The 15658-nt window shown below is 38.5% G+C and overlaps 1 long non-coding RNA gene across 1 annotated transcript; it reads left to right on the forward strand.

Moving 5' to 3' along the window:
* The first annotated feature begins 301 nt into the window (after nucleotides 1-301).
* On the forward strand, nucleotides 302-1838 carry LOC147504113 (uncharacterized). Its single transcript, XR_015220340.1, has 3 exons — nucleotides 302-877; nucleotides 988-1046; nucleotides 1152-1838. It is a non-coding gene; the product is annotated as an uncharacterized LOC147504113 (long non-coding RNA).
* The last annotated feature ends 13820 nt before the right edge of the window (nucleotides 1839-15658 follow it).

The following is a 15658-nucleotide window of genomic DNA, read 5'->3' on the forward strand; positions in this document are numbered from 1 at the left end:
TGTTTCCAATCCTACGGTTGGATCAGTTTAAATCAAACACCGAAATATATCTAAACGCGAATGGTTTTCTCTCTTCTATTCTTCTCTCTCCAACAACACAAAATCAAACAACAACAAATTTAGCAAGCAACCAACTATTTTTTCGATTTTCAGCACCCAAATTTGAAGAATCCATCTCTGATTTGGGGTTTAAAATTCGATTTGAACCAATTCTCGATTTTTTTTTTTTTTTTTTTTTTTGATTGGTCTGGAGCAGTAAATTCGTTAAAATAGATATATATATATATATATATATATATATATATATGATCGATCTCGATCTGTCGTGAAATAGTTCCCGTTGACCGATGCTTACCCGAGCTCCTTGCTTCTCTTTATCTTGGAAGTGAGGCTGAAGCCGCCTTGGTGCATTGGAAAGCTAGCTTTGTTGAGTAAAAAAGCGGATTTGGACATTTCGCTTGAGGAATTCAGTATACTCTTGTTTCTCTTGAGAGGAAAGAGACGCACTCACTTTTTTTATCTTGGGTTCTTAAGGAGTTACCAAGTTCACATATTAAGTTTCTTCCATGATAGCCTTCGATTTTTATTCGAACCGATCGAACACACGTTTGAACTCCTCATCACCTGCTGCTTGCTTTTGGCTTGCACGTTCGTTTTAGCTGCTATTCGCCCCCCTTTCCTTGGTAGAAGTGAGTTTGCACAGTGTAGTTTAGTTCTTCAAGACCATACCTAGGCTTAGAGAGTTAAGTTCCTCGAGACCTTGAAGTGTATAGTAAGCTTTCTAGACCTTGAAGGGAATATTACGCTTTCTAGACCTAAGAAATAAGTTAGCAGCAGCGTAGTCGCTTCGCTCTAGTTGCTTCTTCGCTCTCACAATGTATTGAACCCATTTTCAGTAAGTGTTTTTTTTTGTTTTTGTTTACGTAATAGTAAAATGTTGGTATTGTTATTATTTTAATTGCTTTATGTTATTATTTGTTGAATTAGAGAATGCTATGGCGGAATTAGGGAGGCTACTTATATATGAAGCTTGTAGGGATTGGCTGGTGAGTTGATAAATTTTGTTCATGCGTGTCGTGGGTCGAATGTTTTATATTATTGTTATTTGTTTGGACTTTGGATTTACATTTTTAATGTTTGATTGTTTCTAGCCTACTGTAACTGGGGAAATTCAGTCACCTATGGGGGTGGCTTCAGTTGAGTTTATTGATCCAAGAGGCGTTGAAGGGTTTGGAGTATCTTCACAGGCAAGGGTGTATACATCGAGATGTCAAGGCTGGAAACATCTTAGTCGACTCACATGGAGCAAGTAAGCTCGGAGATCTTGGTGTGTCTACTTCTCTTTTTTTATTCTGATGATAGGTGGCACAAAAGAAATACAATAACAGGGACACCTTGCTGGATGGCGCCGGAGATCTTGGATATGGAAGAAGGGCATGGATACGACTTCAAAGCAGATATATGGTCCTTCGGCATCACAGCCATAGAGCTTGCCCACGGTCATGCTCCTTTCTCAGAGTATCCTCCTGTGAAACTGTTTCTTACAATCCTGACAGATGATCCACCGCGTTTAGATGATATAAAAGACCAGAAGTTCTCAAAGCAATTTAAACAGATGATTGCTAAGTGCTTAGTAAAAGATCCATCAAAAAGACCTTCAGCAACAACACTTTTGAGGGATCGATTCTTTAAGAATCACAAGTTTAGTTGCGTACGAGTACTGTTGGGAAAAGCCCGAAAACAGTGAAGGTGAACGTAGAACATATGCAAGCACCTAGTAATATTCAGGATGTGCAAAAGGAGGAGATATATCGCATAATCGGTATGTAAGGGGAGTAAGCAACCTGGAATTTTGATATCGAAGAACCAAGGCAGGCAGCCCTTATTGAGGACGAGGAGGAAAGTTTTTCTGTTGAAGCATCTTCAGAAAATGGCGACGAGGGAGACAAAGATATTAATGGCCAAAATCTCCAGCAAAAAGGGCGATCGATCAACGTGATATCAGAAAACGCCGACTTAGACAAGGTTTTGGTTTTATAATGAAAAAAAATAACTACGTGTTAGCTTGATCCCGTCAATGGGGCAAGGCTTTATGTCCCCTCCATGGGTGCGTAGTCACCTTTAAGAACTTGGATTCAGCACCAAATATAAATATATAAATAAAAAGTTCAATTCTGTGCAAATTTTTGAACATGTATAATTTCCTTTCCACACTTCTCTTTTTTACACGAACAATACAAATATTTTTTGTGTGGGCTGCAAGTGATTCACATGAAGGTGTTCCCTGACAAAAAGGGTTTGTAATGTGAATTACTATAAATATAAAAAAACACTATTGATAATCATAACTGAGAAACTGACGTTGGGACCTTTGGATTAAAATCTTACGAAACAGTACCTCATTACAACTAAACAAAAACTCTTCAAACTAAGCTGCAAATACTTCTGGCTACATTCTCATAAGTCTGAGGATCTTTAGAACAACACACTGCAACAGGTAACATAAACAAAACAAAGGCCATCCTCGAGCAGTGCAACCCTATAACAGTTCCCAACAATCATTTGGACTTCTTTCCTTGCTTCTTCTTGATGACTTCATCAACATACATGATACCTTTGCCTTTATAAACCTCGGGAGGTTTACAACTGTGGAATAGCGAAGCAAAAACTGGTGCACCCTCGTTTATCTGTCCCAAAGGCAAACAAACTATGTTGGGTTTGAAACAAAACACGCTAACATTTGGTGGAACACTCAGTTCCACTTCATGGTTGTAACCCAATTTCAAATACGAGAAAGTTGCCCCTCGACTCACTCGGCTTTGAATCCAACCCCAACAATCTTTAGAAAGCGAAAGAATTTGGCTTCCATCTACAACTTTTGAACAAAGACGCTTGCAATGTCTTCGTACATGAAAAAGGGCGAAGGAAGAAAATATGTAGAAAAATAAGCAAATTTAATGGTAAAACCAACGAAAAAGGAAGAATGAAAGAGTGATATAACAAAAATTCTTTACTTTCTTGAGTCAACCACTTATCTATTTTTTTTTATTTATCAACATTATTAGTAATATTACCTTAATCGGTAGAATTGGGTTTGATACCCACAAACCTCTCAATCGAGACAGACCGGGAAATAAATGAGATTAATTAAATTTAATAAAGACAAACTATCACTCATTTATTAGGTAGGCGCCTACTTGGCAAGATTAGCTACTTCACGCTTGCTTGGCAAGATCACTGCTATTTGGTAGGCGCTTTACAACAACTAATAAAAAATGACATTCTTATCTACACTCTTCACTTGAGTTTCTCCACAACATTATTCACCTCTACATTCAGTGGAGGGGCAGAAAAAAAGGGCGCTAAAAAGCCCGCAGCTTTACTAGATTTTTCTTTTTTCTCACCACGTTAACAAAACTCAGAGTGGCTATGCTACAATATAAAGATATACCGAAAGCTTCTAGGGAAATAAATAAACAAATTCAGACCAATCGTGACATCTAACCTAAGGAGATTCAATAACTAAAAATTTCTAAGTTTTAATCCTTGGGCACTAACTCTCAATTTTTTTTTTTGTTTTTGTTTCTTTTTAGAAATCTTAAGTCTCTCGAACCCTATCTCTTGAGGAGTGGACTTCTTCGTCTCGACAATGTTTATATTAATGGCAGAGAAATATTGCTTACCACAATGACACATCACATAAGCAAAATGTGAAAGGGCACCTAGCATCCAACTTCAGTGGATACATTACTAGTTGGAATCCTTAACGTTTTGCTACATAATATAATCTGATGGAAACCATCCAACTTTACCTTTGCATTCCCCTTCAGACCATCCCGATGGAGCCACCTAAAAAAGATAAAGTTTCATGACATTAAACAAGAATCCTGGACCTCAATTCACAAACACTATGCATACAAAGAGAGCACATAACAAGAGAAATGGTCACTATTAATCTCCTGGCATTACAAACTATGATAGAAGCTATGAGTCTGACTTTCATGAATGAATATACAGACATCCAAAAGTAGAACAAACCTTATCTTTTTCTCCACGAAACTCGGTAGTAGGATTTCCATAGTGCCCATATTCCAAACTTGCATAACGTCCCATCGTTCTGGTAAAGTTCCATTGTTTTGCAAAGAAGGAACCAACAGTTCGAATACTACCCATGACATCGTTTGCAACTTGACAGGAAGAGCACAAGCCAGTAGACCACTTCGAGCGTCCAAACACTTTCATGTTTAACTGCAGCTTGTAGCAGACTACTACTACTACCCCAATCTCGATAAGTTGTCAATGAGAACAACACCATCTACCTATGGAATCAGTCGACTAGGGAAAACGAAATTGTTGCAAATACTATACCTGTCTTGAAGATTTACCTTGTCAACTTGGTATACGTTATATGGCTTCGGTACATTTAAAAACAATTAACAACCAAATTGAAAAAAAATAATAAATAAATAAATAAAATCAAGGTCTAAAATATAGTTAATTGATTAAAAATTATACTTGCAACTAAAAATAAAATAAAATAACAACCAAATCGAAAAAGTAAAAACATCGAGGTCTAAAAAATAGTTAATTGATTAAAAATCGAAAAAAATAAATAAAAATAAAAATTATACTTGCAACGAAAATAAACAAAAACAATTCACAACTTGTTCTTCTACTATTACCGAACCCATTTCATTAAAATCGAAAATAAAAAATTGAAAATCAACAAAATACATACCTTCTTCCAATTTGTGCTTGATTTTCTCAATTTGGAGAAAGGAGAAGGACAAATCTAGCTTTTCGGTTTGAATTTGGAGGTGTTTCGGTGTTGAATTTGGAGGTGTTGGTTTAGATTCGGATAAATTTGGTGAGAGAAGAATAGGAGAGAGAAAACCCTTCGCGTTTAGATATATTTCAGTGTTTGATTTAAACTGATCCAACCGTAGGATTGGAAACAAATCGACGGATTAGATTAACTGTGCCTAGATTGTGGCTATAGTGACTGTGCCTCTATCCCACCCCTATATATAGAGAAAAAAGAGTTTTTTCTGTTTTTCACGTTAAGAGCGCCTGGCCAGAGTGAAGCGACCCGCTCATGGCTCGGTGTTTTGGGCGACCAGCGCTTTCAGGTCCTTTTTTGTAGGCTTATTCACCGTGAACCGTGATTTTGGTTTTTGGTATAAAAACAAAATCAATTTTTTGGAAAACCTAACTTTTTCCAAAACCAAGAAAGAGAGAGATTATAAGAGAGCAATTCTTTGTGAGTTGAGTGTTCATTCTTTGTGAGTGAATTGAGAGATTTGTAATCTGTTACTCAGGACATCCAGTAAAGCTTGGAACTCGCAGTGTGGAAGTAGGCAAATTGCCGAACCACGATATATCTCGTCTTGTGGTTTGTTCTTCCTTTACATTAATTGTTTTACTTTATATGCTTGTTATTTGATATTGAGAAGTGTTGGGATATTGTTTGGAGGGTGTTGAAGTCTTGTCTAGTGTGAAGGATCGATCTTTGTGTAGGATTGATCCGTTTGTTGTGGGTAACGTTGTTTCCGCACTTATATATTCACAACAATTGGTATATCGAGGCGTAAGTATACGACCTAGGATTTTGAGTTTAGTCCTCAAAAAATTTGTGTAGACAAGGTGTTCGATTAAATTCGAGGTGAAACGTTTCTTTTGGGTTATTGTGTGTAACTTGAAAGATGGCTCCCAAGATGTCAAGCGCAAGGTTTGAAGTAGAGAAGTTTAATGGGAAGAATAACTTTGGGATTTGGCAAGTCCAAGTAAAAGACATCCTCATCCAACAAGGTTTGCCAAGGCTTTAAAGGGATTAAATCTAAGGCGAAGTATGAGTAATGATGATTGGGAAGAGTTCGATCTTCAAGCTTATTCATCAATCCGGTTATGTCTTGCTAATGAGGTTATGTATAGTGTGATGGGAGAAAATACCGCTGCCGGTATTTGGCTCAAACTAGAGTCTATGTATATGACCAAGAGCATGACGAACAAGATGTACCTTAAGAAGCGTCTTTATCGGTACATGATGGTCGATGGTTCAACGATGCAAGAGCACGTTAGTGAGTTCCGTCGACGTCTAGCGGATTATTTGAATGTTGGTATGAAGATGGATGATGAGGATCAAGCGGCATGTTTAATATTCTCCTTGCCAGAAAGCTATGAGCATCTAATGACTACATTCATGAACAGAGAAGTCGTCGATCTTGACGAAGTTCAAAGTGCACTTCTTTCTTATGAGTTGATGAAGAAGACACGTGTAGAGAATAACATTGATGCAGGTCAGGGGCTAGTGGCAAGAGGAAATTCGTATGAACAGAATTATTCAAGTCAAAAGTAATGAATTATTCAAGTCCAAGTCAAAGAAGCCTTTAAAATATGTACAGTGCTACAATTGCAATGAAAAGGGACATTATGCAAGTAATTGTCCTCACCCGAAGAAAGAGAACAAGAGAGATGGTCAGAAGAAAGGTAAGGCAAAAATTGAGGCAAATTATGCTTCAGGCTCTGAAGAGGATGAATTCAGTCTCTGTGTGCCCACATAAGACTATATGACCGAAAAGTGGATTCTTGATTCTGGATGTTCCTATCATATGTGCCCGAATAGAAAGTGGTTTACTTCTTATGAGAGCATTGATGGTGGTTCCGTTTTAATGGGTAATGACGTTGCTTGTAAGACGGTAGGAATTAGAACTATACGGGTCAAGATGTATGATGGTGTAGTGAGGATTTTAACCGATGTGAGACATGTTCCTGAGCTAAAGAAAAGTCTTATTTCTCTTGGTACCTTGGATTCCAAAGGCCACAAGTTTGTGGGCGAAGGTGGAGTCCTAAATATTGTTAATGACTCTTTAGTTGTTATGAAGGGTCAAAAATATGGAACCTTGTATACTCTGATAGGTAGTACGGTGATAGGCGATGTAGCAGTGGGTGCATGTAGTAATGATTCTGAGTGCACTAAGATATGGCATATGCATTTAGGGCATATGAGTGAAAAGGGTTTGTCTGAGTTGTGCAAGCGAGGGTTCTTGAAGAGCTTGAAGAAGCTGGCACGGGTTCCGCGGAGCATTGCGTCTATGGGAAGCAGTGCAGAGTCAAGTTCAAGTCAAGCAAGCACACGACAACATGCATCCTTGATTATGTGCATACGGATGTTTGGGGACCCTCCAGGGTGGCTTCCAAGGGAGGTAACCGCTATTATGTCTCATTCATTGATGATCATACTCGCTATGTGTGGGTGTATATGATGAAATCGAAAGATGAAGTGTTTGAGACATTTAAGAAGTGGAAGGTAAGGGTTGAGAATCGCACAGATAGGAAGGTAAAGACATTACGGTCTGACAATGGAACTGAGTATACCTATGGACCTTTCCAAGAGTTCTGTGCGCAACAGGGAATTGCCAGACACTGGACAGTCAGGGGCACGCCACAGCAGAATGGAATGGCAGAGAGGATGAATAGAACTTTGCTTGAAAGAGCAAGATGTTTATTGTCTAATGCCAGTCTAGGCAAAGAGTATTGGGCAGATGCAGTGTCCATGGCGTGTTACCTGTACAATAGGTCACCAGTACCAGCTATAGATTGCAGGACACCTTATGAGGTGTGGTCAGGTAACCCAGCTGATTATAGTATTTTGCGAGTGTTTGGATCGACAGCTTACTACCATGTGAGGGACAGCAAGCTAGATCCTAGAGCTAAGAAGGCCATATTCTTAGGCTTCGCAAATGGGGTAAAGGGATATAGATTGTGGTGTCTAGAAGACCACAAGTTCCTGGTCAGCAGAGATGTTACCTTTGATGAGACTTCCGTGTTATCTTTCAGTAAGCCGGAAGTAGCTGGGCAGAATGGTGAGTCTATAGAAGTTCAAGCTAATGAGCTTGAGTTGTCTGATGCAGCAGATGATTGGTTAGATCATGATGAGGTACCAAATTATGGAACCACCACAAAGAGGGAAGAAGAGCAAGAGCATCCGCAACTTGTAGTGGCTGACCCTAGGCCACAGAGACAAGTTAAAGAAGTGCACAAGTATGGGCACGAGAAGCCGGTGAAACACTATGGTCAGGTGGATTTAGTGGCATATGCACTGAATATCGAAGATGATGAGCCAGATAGCTTCAAGGAAGCTGTTAGAGATGCTCATTACAGAGATTGGTTGGTAGCTATGCAAGCAGAGATGGAATCTCTTGATAAAAATCACACATGGGACCTAGTTTTATTGCCAAAGGGCAAAAGGACTATCGGCAGTAAATGGGTGTTCAGAAAGAAAGAGGTCCTTCCTGAGTCCGACAGTACTGGGTACAAGGCAAGAGTGGTAGCAAAGGGTTTTTCACAGAAGGAAGGAGTTGACTACAATGAGGTATTTTCCCCGGTGGTCAAACATATGTCCATTTTTTGTGTTATTAAGCTTAGTTGCTTACTTCAACTTGGAGTTAGAGCAACTTGATGTGAAAACTGCTTTCTTGCATAGGGACTTGGAAGAAGAGATCTATATGAGACAACCTGAAGGTTTGTCGTTGCTGAGAAAGAAGATTATGTATGCAAATTGAATCGGTCTTTCAGATGCGGGTTAAAGCAATCGCCCTGCAATGGTACAAAGCGCTTTGACACATTCATGATGCAACATGAGTACACCAAGTAAGTATGACTAGCGTGTCTACTTTAGAAGGCTTCGTGGTAATGACTTCATCTATCTCTGCTTTATGTGGATGACATGCTTATTGCTTCCAAAAGCATGGTGGAGATAGACAAGTTGAAATCTCAACTTAGCTCTGAGTTTTAGATGAAAGACTTAGGTGGAGCCAAGAAGATACTGGGCATGGAGATTGACAGAGATAGGAAGAAGCGACGGATAGTTGTATCTCAGAAGAAATACATTCAGAAAGTAATTTCTCAATTTGGTATGGAGAATGCAAAGTCGGTTTCTACACCTTTAGCTGGGCATTTTAGGCTTTCAGCTAAGTTCTCTCCTAGTTCGGTGGAGGAACAAAAGCATATGGCAAATGTTCCTTATGCAAGTGTCGTGGGCAGTTTGATGTATGCTATGGTGTGCATTACTGCATGGACATTTCAGGCGATTAGTGTTGTCAGCAAGTATATGACAAATCCTGGGAAGCAGCATTGGGAGGCAGTGAAATGGGTACTAAGGTACTTGAAGGGTACCTTGGATGTGGGATTAGCTTATGGTGGAGGCACTTGTTATGTCAGTGGGTTTGTGGATTCTGATTATGCAGGTGATCTAGATGAGCGACGATCGACTCACTGGTTATGTGTTTATGATGCATGGTGCACCGGTTAGTTGGAGGTCTATGCTATAGGCTACAGTTGCTCTATCTACTACTGAGGCAGAGTATATGGCAGTGGCAGAGGCAGTGAAAGAGGCACTATGGCTTCGAGGTCTTCTAGATGATTTGGGTATTGAGCAGAACAGTGTTGCTTTGTATTGTGATAGTCAGAGTGCTATTCATTTGGCGAAGAACCAAGTTCATCATGGTCGGACCAAGCATATTGATGTCCGTTATCACTTTATACGGGATGTCGTTGAGGATGGTGATGTAGCACTTGAGAAAGTAGACACCCATGACAATCCTGGCCGATATCTCGACGAAAGTTGTCACCGGAGTTAAGTTCCAACACTGTTTGGACTTGCTCCAAATCCTACATGTTTGAAAGAGCCCTGTGTGGGCATAGCCCGCCAGGCGGTTGATCCGCGAAGTCTTCCTTTTCGGAGGTGTTCCCTTTGGATGTGATCTTGCTAGATGTGTTTGGCTTGGTTTTATGTGTTAAAACCTCACCGAGGTGGAGAATGTAGAGAAAAAGTTTTTTCTGTTTTCACGTTCGAGGCGCACTTTCGAGTGGGCCCGACCGCTCATGGCTCCATTGTTTTACGACCACCCGCTCGGAAGAAGCGGCGCTGCGCTTCAGGTCTTTTTGTGGGCTTCGCTCATAAAGAACGCGATTTTGGTTTTGGTATAAAAACAAAATCAGTTTTTGGAAAACCTAACTTTTCCAAAACCAAGAAAGAGAGAGATTATAAGAGAGCAATTCTTTGTGAGTTGAGTGTTCATTCTTTGTGAGTGAATTGAGAGACTTGTAATCTGTTACTCAGGACATCTAGTAAAGCTTGGAACTCGGAGTGTGGAAGTAAAAAAATTGCCGAACCACGATATATCTCGTCTTGTGGTTTGTTATTCCTTTACATTAATTGTTTTACTTTATATGCTTGTTATTTGATATTGAGAAGTGTTGGGATATTGCTTGGAGGGTGTTGAAGTCTTGTCTAGTGTGAAGGATCGATCTTTGTGTAGGATTGATTCGTTTATTGTGGGTAACGTTGTTTCCGCACTTATATATTCACAACAGTATGTATGTATTTTGTAGTCAATTATACATGTTTACAACTGTAATGATGATATGGTTATTTTCAAGAGAGAAGCACATTATACCAGTTGTAACATTAAGTTGCAATTATTATCACATATGATTGAATATTAGCAAACATCACTTATATTTTTGGATCTAAATTCTGGCTAATGACTCATCTAATTTAGCTTATTGAACCTTGCTTAAGCTTTTTCAACATCTCAAGTATATGTTATCATGTAACTATGAAGGCTTCTAGCGAAATACTTAGCATGAATGAAGTAAAGTAGTCATGCTTTGATAATGAAAAATACTAATTCATGCATGTCAGCCCTTTCGTTAATTTTGCTACCCATGAGTCTCGAGGCTTAGGTGCAAATAGACTGCTCCGCAAGGTGATCTCAAAGCTATTATTACTTTATTCTTCTGAAGGCCAAGGATTGAATGATGTTTTTTTTGTTGACTTTCATCTAAACACTTGGTTGTCTCTCTTCAAGTCATGTAAGTGGATTTTTATTTTATTTTTGTTTGCTTGCTGTAGAGAAAAAAAATAGTTTTTTCTCTTTTTGGTGAACAGATTGTTAGGGGCGCGCGACTCTATGTATGCCTGGACAAGGGCACTCCCGCGCTTTTCTCTTTGGCTACGAACAGGTTGTTAGGCACACGTGCACTCGACTTTACTTTCTTCTTCTGCAGGCCAAGGATTGAATGATGTTTTTTGTTGACTTTCATCTAAACACTTGGTTGTCTCTCTTCAAATCATGTAAGTGGTTTTTATTTTATTTTTGTTTGCTTGCTGTAGAGAAAAAAAGAGTTTTTTCTCTCTTTGGCGAACAGGTTGTTAGGCCCGCCCGCGCTCTATGTATGCCTGGACAAGGCCACGCCCACGCTCCTCTCTTTGGCTACGAACAGGTTGTTAGGCGCATGCACACTCGACTTTTTGCGGCATAGCGCTGCGCTCCCCATTTCAGCGGGGACTTATTTGTTTCGGAAATAGTATAAATATAACTTTTTTCTGTAAAAACTTAACCTAACCAAAACCAAGAAAGAGAGAGATTGTAAGAGAGCAATTCTTAGTGAGTTGAGTGTTTATTCTTTGTGAGTGAATTGAGAGCTCTTGTAATATGTTACTTGATAAAACATAAAATGAAATAGTTTACCTACGAAATGAACGATGAACTCAAAACGTAAGTAAACTAAAACTTTTTTACGTGTCTATGTTTATCAAAGTTTCTACTCTCAATTCTATCAAAATAAAGTGGAGTAACAAGTTCGTTCCACTCCTAGTTCTCTAGCATGGAATGTTTTCTAGTCTAATTAATCGGTCTTAAGTCTAATGAGAGCTTTATGAAGGGTGTTATACTACGATACCTATATGGAATATATTATGTTGAATTTAACTATGAATGCTATGGAAATATGATTGTTTTTGAATCTAGATAAAGGATTAGAGGGGAATTGAATCCACCTCGAATCCAACTTAATAACCTAGTATAGATTCCTGTATCTCGATTCTTACGTTCTTACGGCAAGAATTTGAAGTTCTAATCCCTAGTGTTCATGGCATTTCTACCGAATACTAACTAGCATGTGAGGTCGTCCACCCATTCTCATGGCGAATCACGACCTTCTAGATTGGAATAGATTCTACAATGCTTCTACACTATACCACTAAGTTTTCGTCAAGGCTTCATCAACCCCTCTAATGGAGGTTTTAGCCTTTAGTCATCAACCCATCATTTCCCATTGAATTATAACTACACATCATATTAAAATTCTAACTTAACTAAATTAACTAACAATGTTTCAATCTACTTAAACTACGAAATGGTAATCAACAAGAATTAAAACTAGATCTATAAATTGAGATGACAAAAATTGAAATGGACAAAATAACTATTTTATTTATCTAATCAATCAAGAACAATGATTCAAAGACTTAATCTAAAACAAGAATTGAAAATAGAACTAAAACTTAATTAAAATATTGGAAACTAGATCTAGAATTATCTATATTGTTTTAGGTCTAACTAGCTACCATTAACAAAGAGCTAAGCTTTTGTTTTTATGCTTTCAGATCCAAAAATCGTGCATGGGCTTAGAGCCATGTTTTGGGCCAGAGAATCAGGCCCAAAACCCAATTCTTTCAGTCTAAAAAGGTCTCTTCAGCTGCAGTTGGCTTCAACAGACTTTTCGTCCACTTCTGCTTCTCTGATTGGGTCAAGGCTTGGACCATTGGAAAGCTCTTTCCGAGCCGGTCGTTTTGACATAAGGTAGGCCCCATTCCGAGGTCTGAGTCCAAAGATATGGCCTTCGGAAGTTCTCACGACTTGTGTCTTTGTTTTACGCTTGGCGTCGACTTTTCAGCTTTTGATTGGGCTTTAGAAAGGCTTTGTCTTCTTGAATCTTGGCCTTTAGTCACGGAACTCCTTAGTAACCGACCTTTGCTCCTTTATCTTGCTAAAGTGGCACATTTCTGCACATAATGGACTTTGAAGCCTGAAATGCATAAAAACACGTAATCAGTGTTAACTCTTAATTATTACTCACATAATTGGTCTAAAAGTATGACTGTTACAGGGTTAAAACTACAGTTTTGGGCTCTTATCATTACTCTGGACATCTAGTAAAGCTTGGAACTCGCAGTGTGGACATAGACAAATTGCCGAACCACGATATATCCTTGTCTTGTGGTATGTTCTCTTTTACATTAATTGTTTTACTTTATATGCTTGTTTAATTGACATTGAGAAGTGTTGGGATAGTACTTGGAGGGTGTTAAAGTTTTGTCTAGAGAGAATGATCAATCCTTGTGTAGGGTTAATCTATTTTTAATGGATAACGTTGTTTCCGCATTAATTTATCCACAACAATTGGTATCAGAGCGGGGTATACGACCTAGGATTTTGAATTTTGGTGAAGAACTATAGTGCTCAAAATTTGCGTAGATAAGGTGTTCGAGAAAATTCTCAAGTGAAAAATATTTTTTGGGTGATTATGTGTGACTTGAAAAATGGCTCCAAAGATGTCAAATGCAAGGTTTGAAGTAGAAAAGTTTAATGGGAAGAATAACTCTGGGATTTGGCAAGTCCAAGTAAAGGACATCCTCATCCAATAAGGTTTGCACAAGGCTTTAAATGGGATTAAATCGAAGGCAGTGAGTATGAGTGAGGAGGATTGGGAAGAGTTTGATCTACATGCTTGTTCACCAATCCAGTTGTGTCTTGCTAATGAGGTCATGTATAATATAATGGGAGAAAATACCGCTGTCGGTATTTTGCTCAAAAGCTAGAATCTATGTATATGACCAAGAGCATGACGAACAAGATGCACCTTAAGAAGTGTCTTTATCGGTATATGATGGTGGATGGTTCAACGATACAAGAGCACGTTAGTGTAAAGTCCTGAATTCTTATTAAAGGTAAATTAGTAAAAGACACTTGAACCTTAGGGGCGATGCATTATGTGGCGGTCGGATAGGCGGTTAGCCCTGACGTAACGTAAATTAATTTAACACCGAATCGAAACCAAATTAGTTCGGAAAACCACTTGAAAAGTTCTAAGATTTCATATAATTGGTTACTTAGAATATACGAAAATTGAAAAGAAGTTAAATAATAAGTGATAAAATAATTCGATACATAGTAAACTCGTGGGCGCCTAACTAAATAATTTAATAGTCAATAAGAGTTTGTCGCCTGTAAACCTGGAAACTGTAAAATTGGACAAGTCATTCGACGACGATTGTCGCATTGATGCGGTATCACGCGTCATAAACTTGGTGGTGTAACACCACGAGGCGGGGGATTCAAAACCTTGTTGGATGCTAAATTAGAAGGTAAGGGTAGGATGGTCTTTTGGCTAAAAATTAGACAAAATCGCACCAAACAAAATTATCGCACCCAATTTCTTCAATTCGTTTCGTAACTTAAACCTAGGTGAGGGAAAACCCAATTCTTGCAATTCCCATCGATTAAAAACCAAAAATTCAAACACCCAATCCTTAGAAACCATAACCTCAAGCGTGGGAGTTCGAATTTTCAGCGTACCGAAGTGAAATCACAGCGACAGGTGAGTTAAATTCTTCTCAAATCGATAGTTTAAACTCGATTTCGATGGAGTGGGTTGTATTGATGAAAAATAATTGAAATGGGGTGGTATTCATGTCGGCAGTAGCTCATTGGAGGGATATGGCGTAGCGAATTGGTGGAGAAGAAAGCTAAAGGAGCGATTTTTGCTGACTTGGTAAGAATTTTTGGTTATTCACTCCAATTTCGAGAAATTCATGTCGCGGTTTATAATTGGTTAAGATTTAACTGAGTAATGATCGAGAGATAAAGGTGTGGAATAAGAGTGGAATTAATGTGAATTGAAGGGTGTGGAATTTGTTGTTGTTGTAGTTGGAAATTTGGAAGTGATACGATTGGTGTTGGCGTGAGGTACAGTGCTAGAGATGGCCTGTAGCTCTGTTAACCGTAGTTAGAGGAAAAATTTTCTGAAACCAAATTCGTAGCGTCGAGATTCTTCTCGACTTACGTTAGATAAGAAGTTATCGTTCGTTCAATAAATTTTAATAACATACGTGTATATGATGTTATAGGAGTTAAATAAGAGTGGATTCGGTTGAGTGGGCTTGATTTGGTTAAGTGGGCTTGCGGAGAACGGAGCTTGCTAAGGTAGGAACCTACATACCAATATGTAGCATGCTTATTTTCATGCATGATTTGATTTGATTTGATTTGTTTAAATTAGTAATAGATTGTTTGCGTATCAACCATGCATGTATATATATGATATTCATGTTTTGCATTGTAGTTTTCCTCAATATAAACTAAGTATATGGATAGCTTTTGTGTTAAAAGAAATGAGTTTGTGAAATCGGGATAGTTGGGATTGCTTTCTTTGTTAAAAGAGTAAAACTGGTTTTGGGAAGGGTTCTCGTCTCTTGTCTTAGTAAGGAGACAGAGAGATGGATTTTGTAATGCGGGTAAGGATTACCCGGTTGTTTGTAACTATGTGTGAGGTTCTGGATTGTTCCATGGATGGTTCATTGTTATTTATGATGATTTGTCGTTTGAGAATCATCGGTTGTCATTTACTATGACTGGCCCGTTTGGGAGTCATAGGTTGCATTACTCGATTGTTGGAAATCCAGGAACTCACACATACAGAACCAACAGTTTTAAAAGAAAAACTAAATATGTAACTATAGTATTTGGAAATAATTGGTAATACGAGTATATAATACTATTCTTATCACGAGGGGATTTGGAAAATAACTGGT

This window comes from Coptis chinensis, chromosome 4 (genome assembly GCF_015680905.1).
Source record: "Coptis chinensis isolate HL-2020 chromosome 4, ASM1568090v1, whole genome shotgun sequence".
Classification (NCBI taxonomy): domain Eukaryota; kingdom Viridiplantae; phylum Streptophyta; class Magnoliopsida; order Ranunculales; family Ranunculaceae; genus Coptis; species Coptis chinensis.